Source organism: Saimiri boliviensis, chromosome 12, assembly GCF_048565385.1.
Source record: "Saimiri boliviensis isolate mSaiBol1 chromosome 12, mSaiBol1.pri, whole genome shotgun sequence".
NCBI classification, from domain to species: domain Eukaryota; kingdom Metazoa; phylum Chordata; class Mammalia; order Primates; family Cebidae; genus Saimiri; species Saimiri boliviensis.
In genome coordinates, this window is record NC_133460.1 from 80,717,385 (window position 1) to 80,732,261 (window position 14,877).

The following is a 14,877-nucleotide window of genomic DNA, read 5'->3' on the forward strand; positions in this document are numbered from 1 at the left end:
TTAGCACTCAGGTCTTAGGCAACTCTGGGTTGTGACAGTTTCTCAGACTTTGTGATGACCTTAAAAGTTCTGAAGACCCTTGGTTAGGTATTTCACAGAATGAACATATGTTTCTTGAGAGCAGGGATTTTGTTTTATTCATCTTATGCCCCTGTGTGTGATGGAGATTTGTGTGACATGTTTGTTAGCATATCATAGGCTCTTGGGACTTACGTAACAAAAAATTGGCCAGGCACAGTGGCTCACGTAATCCCAGCACTTCTGGAGGCCAAAGTCGGTGGATTACTTGAGCTCAGGAGTTCAAGACCAGCCTGGCCAACATGGCAAAACCCCGTCTCTACAAAAAATACAAAAATTAGCCAGGTGTGGTAGCCTGTAGTCCTGGCTACTTGTGGGGCTGAAGCAGGATAACTGCTTGGGCCCAGGAGGTCGAAGCTGCAGTAAGCCGTTTGTGCCACAATACTCCAGCCTAGGTGACAAAGTGAGACCCTGTATCACCACCACCACCACCACCACCACCAATAACAAAAACAATAAATGCAGTGCAGAAGTAGGCAGTGACTAATAAATGCTGCCTTGGGTTGATTTAAAAAGTAGAGAACTCTGATCATAGGAAGGCACAGTCCCACCAGATTCAGCACTGGTTAGATCCTATCTACAAAGATCGTGTGGACTGAATTTTAAGTGGAATGGTAATAAACCCAAGTTTGGCCACAACCTGGTGATGGGTCCAGGAATGATGTTACGTGAGTAACAACTGAAGGAGCTGGTGGTGTTTTCATCTGGGAAAACTTAAGGGAAGGTAAAATGCCTGTCTTCCCAGATGTGAGAAGTCACATTACTCCAAAGGGCAGAATTAAGTGAGTGGTCAAAAGTTTCTCACATTTCAATGAATAAGCCAGAATGTTAACAAACACTGCAGTGCTGCTTTGAGAGTCTCTGAGTTCCTAGTTAACAGAGGCCCCTGACATAGACCAGAAACGGGATGGAAGTAATCCTTGAACTTGGGTGTAAATCAGACTGGATGACTTCTAAGACACCTTCCTGTTCTCAAGAGCTTCTGAGGCTCTAGAGTTTCTGGAGAGTTTCTGAAGGCTTTATGGATCTGGGACTTGGGCTGGGTGTAGAAAGAAGGGAAAAGCTTCAACTAGTCTACAGCAGTCCGTAGGAAGGGGTCATTACTCCTAGTGTTGGCACAAAGCAGACTGCACTAGCCTGGCTGAAGCCCTTCCCTTCTTGTAGTCTCAGCTCAACTGTTGGACAGTGAGGGCAGACTCATTGAGCAGTTTTGGAGGAAGTAAGATTGGGTGAGTAGAATGAGGTTGGGTTATTGAGTTTTGAAAGCCAGAAGAGAATGCAGACTTTGTGGGGTCAGAGATATCACTGAGGATTTGTGATGTGATGCTAGTGATTTAGGAAGAATGATGATTTTAGAAAGATTGGTTTTAGAAAGAATGATTTTAGAAAGATTGGTTTTAGAAAGAATGATTTTAGAAATTGGTGGTTTTAGGAAGAATGATCTGACAGTATCAGGGTAGGTTAGTGAGAGGAGATGGGAGTCAGAAAGCTTTCTGCAATACTGACAAGTTGAGTAAAAGTGGTACATGAATATTTAATGGTTTAAAGGTAAACCCTAAGAAAGATAACAGAATTGAGAGAATAAATGAAGGGAAATATACTAATTCTGTTATTACTTATAAAAGTGAATCACAGATACTGAGATGCTGCCTAAATAGAAAACAGGGTATTATACAATTGGTATTACAAAGTTAAGTATGGGGAAAAACCACTAAGCTAATTATTTAAAAAAAAAAAAAAAGAAAACAAAGCAAACTGTCCATATAGTAAAATATACTTTAAAGGTATAAATAGCAAAATTATAACAAAATAATCTGAAAGAACTAAGTCCAAACATACCAATAAATGAAAACTCTTAAGAGAAAAAGAATTTCAGATTAAATCACAAAGTGAAACTCAAATCTATGTTGTATGAGAGATGGGTCTAAAATAAAATTATTCGGAAAGATTGAAGATCAAAGGATGAGTAAAAAAGACACTGGAAAAACACAAACAAAAACAAGGATCAAGATCTTAATAACAGACAAGGCTGAATTTTGGCCAAAATGTATTAAACTAGATTTTTAAAAGAGCACTTTATAATGCTAAAAGTTACAGTTCATGATAAGGATGAACAGTTATTAATACTTCCGGATCAAATAACTGTAGTAATATTATGCAAAAACTATAAAGGGTATATGGAGAAATAAAAGAAAAACATGGTGGTAGGTGAGAAACTAATTTATTTCTCTAAGTCCATGAAAGATCAGAACCATAAAAAGTAAGTAAGGATATACAAAACCCTAACATCATTATGGTACATCTAGTGGACACATTCTGAGAAGGAAATGGTATAGGCCTGGAATAACAAAGATGGCAGAGAAAACAAAGGACACTGCCAGATGTACAGAGGCAGCCTGTCATGCATGTCAAAAGCACAATTCTGTCTTCTAAAGAGTCATTAGATAACTGAAATTGCTTTCTTTGTTGACCTATCTAGGTGCCTGAGATTAGAATACCCTTACTGGCCTCTGTGCTAGCTACCGGCAAATCTGCAGCTTATCCAGGGAAAATAAAATTCATGGTTTCCAAACTGCAAGAACACTTCCACGTTTGCCTTTGTTAGATGAGGTTAATCCATTACTGGATTTCAGTGTACACACCAGTGAACTAATAACTGACTATATTTCTGTAAGTTTTCTTTGATAATATAAACTCTAATGTAAAGTTTTACAAACTTGACTATGTGTTAATCCACCAAAAAACCTGCATCAATTCTAAAAAGTAGAATACAGAAGACATATTCAGATGAAAATGTGACTAAAAAGATTTATGTAATAGAATCAAAGAACTAAATAATCTTTGGGTCAAATAAGAAATCAGAGTGAACAGGCAACCTACAGAATGGGAGAAAATTTTTGCAGTCTGTCTATCTGACATAGGGCTAATATCCAGAATCTACAAAGAACTTAAATGCATTTACGAGGAAAAAAAAAAAACCCCATCAAAAAGTGGGGGAAGGATATGAAAAGACACTTCACAAAAGAAGACATTTATGCAGCCAATAAATATATGAAATGACCAGGCTCATCATCACTGATCATTATAGAAATGCAAATCAAAACCACAGTGAGATAACACCTCATGCCAACTAGAATGGTGATCATTAAAAAGTCAGGAAACAGCTGGGCATGGTGGCGCACTCCCAGCACTTTGGGAGGCCAAGGCGGGTGGATCACAAGGTCAGGAGTTTGAGACCAGCCTGACCAACATGGTGAAACCCTGTCTCTACTAAAAAGACAAAAATCAGCTGGACATGGTGGCAGGTGCCTATAATCCCAGCTACTCAGAAGGCTGAGGCAGGAGAACCACTGGAACTTGGGAGGCAGAGCTTGCAGTGAGCCAAGATCACACCATTGCACTCCACTCCAGTCTGGGCAACAGAGCGAGACTCCGACTCAAAAAAAAAGTCAGGAAACAACAGATGCTGGAGAGGATGTGGAGAAATAGGAATACTTCTATGCTGTTGGTGAGAGTGTATATTAGCTCAACCCTTGTCGAAGACAGTGTGGTGATTCCTCAAGGATCTATAACCAGAAATACCATTTGACCCAGCAATCCCATTACTGGGTATATACCCAAAGGATTATAAATAATTCTCTACTATAAAGGCACATGCACACGTATGTTTACTGCAGCACTGCTCACAACAGCAAAGACTTGGAACCAACCCAAATGCTCATCAGTGATAGACTGGATAAAGAAAATGTGGCACACATATACCACGTAATACTATGCAGTCATAAAAAAGGATGAGCTTGTGTTTTTTGCAGGGACATGGATGAAGCTGGAAACCATCATTCTCAGCAAAGTAACACAAGAACAGAAAGCCAAATACTTCATGTTCTCACTCAGTGGGAGATGGACAATGAGAACGCATGGACACAAGAAGGGGGACATTACACACCGGGGCCTGTTGCAGGGTGGGAGCTAGGGGAGGGAAGGCAGTAGGAGAAATACCTAATGTAGATGATGGGTTGACGGGTAGAGCAAACCACCATACCTATGTAACAAACCTCCATGTTCTGCACATGTATCCCAGAACTTAAAGTATAATAATAAATAATTTAAAAAAGAAATCTAAACTGAAATTTCAAAGTATCTAGAAAATCACTTGCAACAAAAAATCTAAATATCATGAGCTCTGGGATAAAACTAAAGCAATGGTCAGAATGAAATTAACATCCAACTGAAAAAGTTGAAGAACAAGAAACCAAACAAAAGCAGAAGGAAAGAACTAAGAAAAAAGCAGTAATAATAAATTATAAAAGAGAAAAAGAAAAGAACTAATACCTACATATACATGCAATGCAACTAAACAAGAGAAAATAAAATACAGTTGAAAAATTGGGAAGGAGGAGGTAAAATTACAACTATTTGCAGAATCAATGTATACCTGGAAAATGCAAGGTAATCAACTGAAAGACTATCACACAATAAGCAAATTTAGTAAACTGGCCAGGTACATAATCAAAATAGCTCTCATGTATACAAACAACAACCAGTTAGATTTAATGCAAGATATACTCAATTATAATGGCAACCAAAATAAGACAAAATGCCTAGCAATATAAGAAATGCACAAGATCTACATAAAGAAAACTTTAAAATACTTATGACACAAAAGAATACTTCCGCAAGGCATACCAGATTCTTTTATAGAAAGAGTAAACGTTATAAAGGTGTCAATTTTCCTTAATCTATAAATTTAACACAATATAACAAGGTAATTTTAAAAAATGATCTAAATAAGCAAAAATAGTAAAAACATTTAAAGAATAATGAATGTAGAAAAGCCTCATGACATTAAAATATATTATAAATCTAAAAAAATGAAAAACAGGCCGGGCGCGGTGGCTCACGCCTGTAATCCCGGCACTTTGGGAGGCCGAGGCAGGCGGATCACGAGGTCAAGAGATCGAGACCATCCTGGTCAACATGGTGAAACCCCATCTCTACTAAAAATACAAAAAATTAGCTGGGCATGGTGGCGCGTGCCTGTAATCCCAGCTACTCAGGAGGCTGAGGCAGGAGAATTGCCTCAACCTGGGAGGTGGAGGCTGTGGTGAGCCGAGATTGCACCATTGCACTCCAGCCTGGGTAACGAGCGAAACTCCGTTTCAAGAAAAAAAAAAAGAAACACAATGGTACTGGCAAATGAAATGACAGACAATTCTGTGAAACAGAATAGAAATTCCCCAAATAAACACATTTGGAATTTATTATATGCTAAAGGTGGTATCTTAAATTACTAAAGGAAAATAAATATTATTCAATAAATTGAGTTACATCAACTGGGTAAGCACCTAGAAAAACAAATTTAGATTCCACACCTAAAAAATTTAAGTTTTAGGCTGGGCACAGTGGTTTATGCTTGTAATCCCAGCACTTTAGGAGGCTTAGGTGGGAGGATTGTTTGAGGCCAGGAGTTCAAGACCAGCCTGGGCGATATAGTGAGACTCCTGTTTCTGTAAAAAATGCAAAAATTAGCCAGATGTAGTGGTACATGTCTGTAATCCTAGCTATTAGGGAGACTGAGGTGGGAGGATCACTTGAACCCAGGAGTTCAAGATAAGCTTGAGCAACACAGTGAGACCTCATCCGTACAAAAAATTTTAAAAATTAGCCAAACATGATGGTGGATACCTGTAGTCTCAACTACTAGGGAGGCTGAGGTGGGAGGATCACTAGAGCCCAGGAATTGGAAATTACAGTGAGCTATTATCTCACCATTGCACTTCATCTTGGGCAACAGAGTGAGACCTCGTCTCTTAAAACAAAACAAAATAAATAAATAAATGAAACATTTAAATTCTGACCAAAAAGAAACTATGGAAGAATTATTTTATAACCTCAAAGACAGAATGTATAAGAATACAAATGCAGGCTGGGTGTGGTGGCTGCCCGTAATCCCAGCACATTGGGAGGCTGAGGTCAGGAGTTCAAGACCAGCCTGGCCAACATGGCAAAACCCTGTCTCTACCAAAAACACAAAAATTAGCTAGGCATGGTAGCATGTACCTGTAATCCCAGCTCTCGGGAGGCTGAGGCAGGACAATCACTTGAACCCAGTAGGCAGAGGCTGCAGTGAGCCAAGATCGCACCACTATACTCCAGCCTGGACAACAAAGTGAGACTCCATCTCAAAAAAAATAAAATAAAATAAAGAGAGAGAGAATACAAATACAATAAAATTGAACTATATAAAATTTTCAAAATTTTCTGCAAGGCAAAAATCATAAAGTCAAAAGACAAATAACAATATGGATCAAGAATTTGCAACTAATCTCCAGAAAAAAGTGATAGTTTCCTTAACATATAAAGACAGAAAGATATGAACAGACAGTTCCCAGAAAAAGAAATACAAACGTCTCAGAAGAAAAGATATTCAGCCTCATCTTAAGAGTTTGATAACAGTGTTGGTGAGGGTGTAGCCATTATTCTATATTACTTATGAGTGTCTGATAGATCAAATTCTATGAAAGATAATTTGGAAATATATATCAAAGTTACAAAGACAAAAATCTTTTGACCTAGAAATTCCACTTCTGGAATGTATTCTACAGCTAACAGTTATATACATATGAAACAGGAAAGGTACAAATGATTTATTTCACCATTACTGATAAGAGCAAAAGCTTAGAAACAAATGGTCATCCACAGGGACTCTGTTTTGCTAATACAGCATTAAAAGAACAAAGTATTTCTCTATACTCATTGGTATGGATGATATCCAAGACCTATCAGAGTACAGAGTATGCTACCATTTCACCAATGCTTACAGGATCACAGGAGGTCTTTTTTTTTTTTTTAAATTAATTTTCACTGTTTTTTTTCTGACTGGTCAACACAGAAAATTTGAAAAACGAAAAATATAAAGCAAAAGGCCGTAACTGGCCGGACATGGTAGCTCACGTCTGTAATCCCAGCACTTTGGGAGTCCAAGCAGGTGGATCACTTAAGCTCAGGAGTTCGAGACCAGATCGGCCAATGTGGAGAAACCTTGTCTCTACCAAAAATACATACATACATACATACATACATACATAAAATTAGCCAGGCATGGTGATGCATGCCTATAGTCCCAGCTACTCAGGATTGGGAGGCTGAGGTGGCAGAGGTTGCCATGAGCCGAGATTGTGCCACTGCACTCCAGCCTGGGCTACAGAGTGAGACCCTCTGTCTCAAAAAAAAAAAAAAAAAAAAAAAATAGGGCATAACTAATCATTTGCTCTGAGGATCTTTCCTGTACACGCATATATTATTTCTACATGGACTGCATATTAAGTACATAATTTTGTATTCCACTTTTTGTACTTAACAATATATCGGCAACAATATTTTTTCTTGAAAGCTTATTTTGGAAGGGTTTCCATATAAATTATATGAATAGAATATATTTTAATAATTTTCTAATGTTTTGAAATGGTTTAAACATGCTCTAATAAATACATATTTTTACCACACTTCTTCAACAATGGACATTGTTACCAAACGATTTCATCTTTGTAAATATATCTATTGCTAAAAACATCCCATTTTTTAAAATTAGCATTTCTTAAATTCTGAGTATAGATGAGCATTTTTGGATGAGTGTACTGACTACTTATAATTATTCAATGAAATATCTGTTCATTCCTTTACCAATTTTTCTTTGGTTGTTAGTTCTTGGCTTTAAAAAGGATTCCAAATAGTCAGAAATTAGCCCTTTAGCTATTTTACCTGTTACAAATATTTTTACCAGTTAACATTTTTTTTACCCTTGCTTGTATTGTTGGGGGGACATATTCCTATCAAAATATAACTTCCTTTTTCTTTTCTTCTTGAAACAGGTTCTCTCGCCTCACTCTGTCACCAGGCTGGAGTGCAGGAATGTGACAAGATATATCTTTCCATGTATTGAAATCATCTTGAATGACCCCCAGTACAATCTTTAAGTTTTCTGCATAAACATCTTACAGATTTCTTAAGTTTACTTCTGGGTATCTTACCCTTTAAAAAAAAATTACCACGACTGTGAATGAAATTTGTTTTTTCACTGTATTTTATCTGGTTATTGTTTTCATATATAAAGATGATTTGTGTTTTAGAATCACTATTTTATTTTCAAGGTTTTTTTTTTTTTTTTTTTTTTTTCCCCCTCTGAGACTGAGTTTTGCTCTTGTTACCCAGGCTGGAGTGCAATGGCGCAATCTCGGCTCATGGTAACCTCCGCCTCCTAGGTTCAAGCAATTCTCCTGCCTCAGCCTCCCGAGTAGCTGGGACTACAGGCGCACGCCACCCTGCCCAGCTAATTTTTTTGTATTTTTAGTAGAGACGGGGTTTCACCATGTTGACCAGGATGGTCTCGATCTCTTGACCTTGTGATCCACCTGCCTCAGCCTCCCAAAGTGCTAGGATTACATGCGTGAGCCACCATGCCTGGCCTCAAGGTGTTTTTAATTACACTAACAATAGATGAACACGTGCTTATATTTAAACACATAAATGAGTCAATATTACGTAGAATTAAAAAAAACTATTCACTAAACATTTTTAACTTTATAATCATTCAGAATTTTTTGAATCCTTATTGTTTTTAATAAAATTCAATAAATTTCTTTAGCTTTTTCAGGTATACAGACAGATCAATAGCAAAACAATGATAATTTTGTCTTCTTTTCAAAATGCATAGCTCTTATTTCATTTTCTCAATTCATTAGCCACTCTCCCCAAAATTAAGTAACAATATGAAGTTATGGCTGACATCCTGTAGAAGACTAACAGTAATGTTACAGAAGACATGTTAGAAGTACATTTTACGCATACTAAAAGTTATACAAATAATACATTGAACATTGTGTACATACACATATACCTGCATGCACACTTTTAGTGCCTAACTTTAGATATATACTGCAGGCAAACACTGCTGAACATTTTTAATTGGAGGGTGAGAAAAGATAAGGTGATGCCACATTTTTAGTAGATAAACCTAATTAGTATCTGTAAGTATATTTAGTAATCCCCAGTGGGAACTTTCTCTTTGCAAGCTATGTGAGAATGAAAATCCAAATGGGCATTGGAGATCTGTTCACTGAGTGTGAGGATAGGAGAAGGACTAGAGATGAAACTGTCAATGACTTTTCTTTTTGAGATGGAGTCTTGCTCTGTTGCCCAGGATGGAGTGCAGTAGCGCAATCTCAGCTCACTGTAACCACTGCCTCATGGGTTCAAGTGAATTCTCCTGCCTCAGCCTTCTGAGTAGCTGGGAATACATGTGTGCACCACTATGCCCAGCTAATTTTTATATTTTTAGTAGAGATGGGGTTTCACCATGTTGGCCAGACTGTTCTTGAACCTCAAGTAATCCACCTGCCTTGGCTTCCCAAAGTGCTGAGACTACAGGACTGAGCCACCATGCCTGGCCAGATGACTTTTCTTCAGAGAACATTAAGTGGTTGATCATCCTCTATGAGATAATGGATGGGGCAGAGCTATGTGTGAATTGTACTAGGGACTTTTCAAGGGTGAGGCTAGGCAAGAGCTGCTGCTTTCCAGGATCCAAGTAAGAGCTTGACTTGCTGGCACCTGGACAGCAGCGCCTGCAATGAAGACTCAGAAAATATTAGAAGACTTGTTCTCAGGGTTCAGAGTACCCATCCTCTTTATCAGAGCAAGGGTGGCTTGGTTATAAAGCTGTAGAACCAGATTCTTAGAACTGGATTCTTCTCCAAGAAGTATTCCATTTTCTGCTGCATGAAAGCAACCAAGATACAATGTCAGAGCCAGAATTGAACATCTGCTTAAACATTAACAGGATTTCTCCAGTATCTTTTTCTCTAATGGTCATCCACCAGGGATCAGGGAGATTGGAGGTTGTGGCCAGAAAGCACCAGGTGCTGCAAGATATGTGCCTCAATGTATAATTTTAGGTTTCCAAGTATAATTAGTGTAAAACAAATCATCTTATGTTAGTGTATGCATTTAGAGATCACAGGGCTTTCTCATAGTTTTAATTTCATTTGAGAAATTTTATGAGACATAAAGGGAAAGTGTTAGCTCCATGTCATAGGTAATAAAAATTGAAGTTGAAAGATTTTGACTATTCAAAGTCACACAGCTTTAGTGGCAGAGAAGAGAGTAAAGCCCAGAAATGTCATCTGTGTGTTTCTATGAATTTTGACAATCTTTATATTGGCTAGAATCTGAAGAAAGAGGAAGAAAAGATTAAATTTTATTTTCTTTATGCTGTGCAATTCTTCCCAGTTGTTGTGGAATCTTAATGATGAAATATATTAAAAGTCATCTAATCCAATTCCCTAATTCAACATTTGTAAGTCATAAAATAAAATTGCTGGGTCACAGCCAGCAAATTAAGCAGAAAAAAAAATTAGAAACTGTAAGATTACACTGCCCTATTAAGTCCAAATAATTGGTCTTATTAAACTTATTTCTAAATCTAGGTCAGAGTCCAAAAAGCTTGAAATACACTACTTAGGCCTGGGTTCTCAAATGGGGTACATGAGAATCATCTGGATCTCAGGACCAAAAGATTAAATCTTGAACAAGAATCAAGAACCTACATTTTTAAAAGGCACTAAGGTGATTCTGATGGAGAAAGTCTTGAGGACTACTTGAAAAACTATGCTCCATTTGCATACATGTCCTTTAAAAGATTCCCAAGGTAACAGGTGACAACCTTGTGCCATGGAAAGCCACCCCAGTCCAGAAGTGCAGGACTGGATGGCATGGGCCTGCAGAATGTAGCCATGTTCTTATAATGGTCTGCAGATTATTCCTGTAGCGACCTCCATTCCATATTGGGTTACATCCTTATTGGGTTACTGGGCTAGGGACATGTCCAGGAAGGGTAACAACCATGACTAAGGTCTGGGTCTTTTACACAGTTAATAGTAATCAGAAGTGAGCTGCTATCAACATATGACCTCCTATGATCTGAGTTCTCTTTCACCTTGGTTGTTAACACAATTGTTAATACTTTCATTCAATACACAACTAAACCACTGCATTTCAGGCACTGTGGTGGGCACTAGTGGAAATAATACAAAGATGACTGTCCCAGGAGTTTTCACACTCAGCCACATTAACCACTACCCCTAATTCCAACACAAAGAAGGCAATAACATGGCTCAGCAAAGGTTTTGTCTTCCCTTTTGGCAGAGGTCCCTTATGGGTTTCAGACACCAGAAAGGAGGCCTGTCAGAGCCTGAGATAAGAGGACCATATCCTCCAATTTTACACCTCTCTTCCTTCACACACTTGAGGGAAACATTGTTCACATCTTTCAAGAACTATACCCTCTGTGGGTCTCATATCAAGGCATGAAAAATAAAAGTCAAATCTAGAATCCTAGAAACCATGCTCTCCAAAAAATGGCACTGAGAAATACATACTAAAAGGATTGTTTGGGTATGTGCTACCGTATTAGCAACTGGTACATTTAGGAAGGCTCACATTTTACAGATATTCCTTCTAGTAAGGTGCTAAGTGAAAGTAATCTTTGGATTATAGAGAGGTTGAAAGCCCTCTTATTCACATGTCACTTCCTGGTAGCCTAATGAGTATGTTTAACTGATTCAAAAAGCAACGAATTTAATTTGATCATCTGAAAGGATGTCTGTCAAAGGGTTCTCATAGTTATTGCTGGCCAGTGAAAATGAATGATTTTTATTTTTGCCTTGGTAAATTTGTTTTCTAACTTTTCTTACAGTAATTATGGATTACTTTTACAATTGAGAAAATGTCTTTTTTAGAAAACAAACAAACAAACAAACAAAAAACCTTCTTAGATCAAAAAGTAGACTGACTCCATTATATCTTAGAGCAGGTTCTAGATAAAAGCCTTAGGAGGTATTTGTGCAGATATTGTTGGAGTTTTTTTTTTCAGTTAAAAAAAATCTGGAGGTTCAAGTATTAAAGAACTCATTATATGAAAACCTTGTGACTCTTGATATACTACAAAATTTGTGCCTTCCCTGGCTTAAGCAGACAGAAGCCTACACAGGAGCCTACGAAGATGCAAGAAGCCTATAAAAATGATCTGGTCTAAGGCCACTTCCTTGTAGACTCCGAAAAATCTGTCTGGCAGATAACCTTTTCACCTCTGTCCTCCTGTTCTATAGGGATCTCTCACAGCTGCATGAATTACCAGTCACACTCAGCATTGGTGCCCCTCCCTACTATCAATCATGAAGAAGTGAGCTTTCTTTTGAAAATTCAAATTTATTGAAGTATAATTTACACACAATAAAATGGATATACTCAGTAACTTATAACACCTATGCAACCACCACCACGACCAAGATACAGAATATTTCCATTATCCTAAAAGGATTCTTTGTGCCCCTCCCACCCCATCCTCCCTGTATCCAAGACTCTGGTTTCAGCAAACGCTGAGAGAAACACCCATAAGATGAGGATTTATCAACATGGAATAAGTATGCCTTTCCTACAGTTTCAAACAAATGGAATTATACACGATGTTCTCTTTTGGGTGTGGCTTCTTTCATTCGGCATGCTGTTTTGTTTGTTTGTTTGGGATGGAATCTCAGTGTCACCAGGCTGGAGTGCAGTGGCATGATCTCAGCTCACTGCAACCTCTGCCTCCTGGCTTCAGGCGACTCTCCTGCCTCAGCCTCCTGAGTAGCTGGGACTACAGGCGCGCACCACCACGCCTGGCTAATTTTTGTTTTTTCAGTAGAGACGGGGTTTCACCATGTTGGCCAGGATGGTCTCAATCTCTTGATCTCATGATCCACCTGCCTCAGCCTCCCAAAGTGCTGGGATTACAGACATGAGCCACCATGCCAGGCTGGCATGCTGTTTTTAAGATTCATTGACGTTTTCACATTGCTTGTTTTTATTGCTGAGTACAGTACTATTTTGCTTGTAACCAGCAGTGAACAAAACCAAACTACATCATATTAGAAATTCATGAAAAACAGTATTTGGGCTCATTAGTGTCTTCATTCACCTATACATCTTTTCAATGATTCATTTTTCCCTCATTCAACAAATACTGTTCTAGTATTGCCTTTTATGTATCAGGCAATATGTCAGCCACTGGTTAAATGTAAGCTGCACACTTGGTTCTGGGATCATGTATCTAATTTTGATCCTGGAAAGATTATTTTTTGTAATATTCAATAGTAACCCTGCTTATGGGAATGTGAAAACTGTGTGGGGCAGTGTTAAACTTACATGGATAGACCCCCCATGTCTTGGTGTTCTTTGTAGACTTCATGAATAGTGTATTTTGTTCCATCATAAGAATGAGGTAAGATGGCGCAGCCAAGATAGTATGTCCATGTTCAAGACAGGAAGAGCTAAGAAAAGGTTGCTTCCCACTACATCCGTCACTATTATCAGAAAAGCAAAATCTTCCCAGAAGCCTCCGGCAGATTTCCTCTTATGATTCATCCACCATAACTGGGTCACATAACCATCGACAAGTGCAAGAAGGCCAAGAATAGTCTTGCAAAAGGAAATAAAATGGTTATGATTGACATGTATCAATCATGATTCACAGACTGAGCCTAGCAATTGTCATTCCAAGCAAAATTGAGGTTTCAATAACAAAAAGATGAAAGAAATACAAACTGGGTAGGCAATATGTATGCTGTGTCTACCATGGCTTCTCATGATGATGTCTGCATGGAGCCTCGGGATGACTCTGACACAGACAGGGCAATGTGAGTAGTAAGAGGGAGAATGGGAAAAAGCATTCCATTAGATGGGTACAACCTTCCCAAGCCTATACTAAATAAGATCTTTGGAGACTTCCAAAAATATCATACACAATTGAGGCATTTACTTTTGTTAATGGATTCATGCTCATAAAATCATAATTATGAACTTTCTCCCATTAGTTATAAGACAAAATAAAGACAAATAACATTTGCATTCCCTGCCAAAAGGCACTCTCAAGCCCCAAAGCTTGAGGAAAACAAAATTTCTAAGGGGAAACCAGAGTCAGATCATCTTCCTTCAGCCTTATTCCCCATTGTGCTCCCTCACCTCATATGTGTGCCTCTGGAGACAGGGAAATTCAATCATGATTCTATTTTAGGTTCCAGGGGGATAAAAAATATCACCCTTCTTTTCTCACAAAAAGGGAGAAAAGTCAGAATCAATGCACAGATACAAATGGGAATAAGGCAGATGAAGATCAAAGTATCAGCTTCAGAACTAATAAAACCTACCTCAAAGGACATGCCTTAGATGTGTTATCTCAGTGGGTGACCTAATAAATACTTTACCAAGAATTCAGTATTCCCAACCAGACACAGGCAAGGCAGGACAACAGTAGTCCTTCCCTACCAGAATAGGCTTACTGCAATAAATGTCCTGAAAGTGTGAGTGAACCAGACATGTCCCCGTCTGCCAACGTGAACATCAGAAGGGAAGAGAAGCAAAACATGCCCATTTCCTTATCCACAACTCATAAATCATATAAAGTCTCCCTCCTACCATGAGGAGGGAGAGTGGCTGAAAGTGTGCATCACTACTCTTTCGGCCTATGAACTGAAGTAGAAACTCCCGCCCTTCATGGAAACAACAGAAACTAACAGTTTCTCTAACACTTCTGTTTATAAATACCCTAAAACTGTTTGGTCACTATTTTGGATTTTTTTTTTTTAAGGAATAGATAGGGCAACAACAAGAACATTAAATGAAGGTGACTCTCGAAAGTTCATCTAAAAAGTAGGATCTCAGAGCCACCTCATTAACTAAGTAGTAGAGATTTCACTCATGCCA